Below are 774 nucleotides of genomic sequence, written 5' to 3' on the forward strand. Positions count from 1 at the left end.
GCACGCGCCCTACAGTGAAAATCTCTCAAAAAAAAAAAAAAAAAAAGAACTTCATATTTTAGCATCCTTTACCAGCATCAGATACCTGATTGTCAAAATCAATCTACCCTTTTGAAAAGTACCATTAAACATCCTTAGTCTAGCACATACTAGGAGTTCTTTTTGGTTCATTTCATATTCCTAACTAACTAAATGTGTTTAAAATAACAATATATAAATAATTGTCTTTAAATTGAGTGAGTCTATGTTCATGCATATATTAAAATTTTTACATGGCTGAATGCCCATGAGATCCTACCTTCATGTATCTAAATTTCTATGCTCTTTTATTTGTCAGCTGGCTCTGTTTTTTTCAAATGTTTAAAGACAAAATGACCAAATGAGAAGATATAACTGAAATTAAAATTGAAGTTAAAATACACTTAAAACTACTGTGGGAGTTTTTTACCATAAACTGAGACATGGGAGATAAATAATATAACAGAGGAGATGACTTTTGTGCCTTCCTTTCACTTAGAGAATATTTGTGCTCCTCCAATGGTATAAGTAGGAAAGACAAACTTTTCTGCCTTGATTTTCACACTCTGCCCTTTATCCGTTCTCTAATTCACAGCCAATGACAGGTTTGGAACTGCATCTTTCTCTCACAGGGAAATAAGGGAGAGAGGAGAAAGTACAGTCAGTTTTACCATATCAATCTTTTGCTTTTCAAAGTATAAAATCATAAGTTATAAAAATGAATTATTAACATTAACTATTTTTTAGAGTAGTTTA

The 774-nt window shown here is 31.3% G+C and overlaps 1 protein-coding gene and 1 long non-coding RNA gene across 2 annotated transcripts in view; one reads left to right on the forward strand and one right to left on the reverse strand.

Annotated features, from left to right (window-relative positions):
* The window catches only part of LOC102501164 (uncharacterized), a 153,472-nt gene that overhangs the window by 56,652 nt on the left and 96,046 nt on the right, over positions 1-774 (forward strand). The gene's annotated exons all lie outside the window — the stretch shown is intronic.
* Positions 1-774, reverse strand: part of NRK (Nik related kinase) — a 167,848-nt gene that overhangs the window by 22,826 nt on the left and 144,248 nt on the right. The gene's annotated exons all lie outside the window — the stretch shown is intronic.

The sequence above is a fragment of the Tupaia chinensis genome, unplaced genomic scaffold (genome assembly GCF_000334495.1).
Source record: "Tupaia chinensis unplaced genomic scaffold, TupChi_1.0 Scaffold150128_1, whole genome shotgun sequence".
Classification (NCBI taxonomy): domain Eukaryota; kingdom Metazoa; phylum Chordata; class Mammalia; order Scandentia; family Tupaiidae; genus Tupaia; species Tupaia belangeri.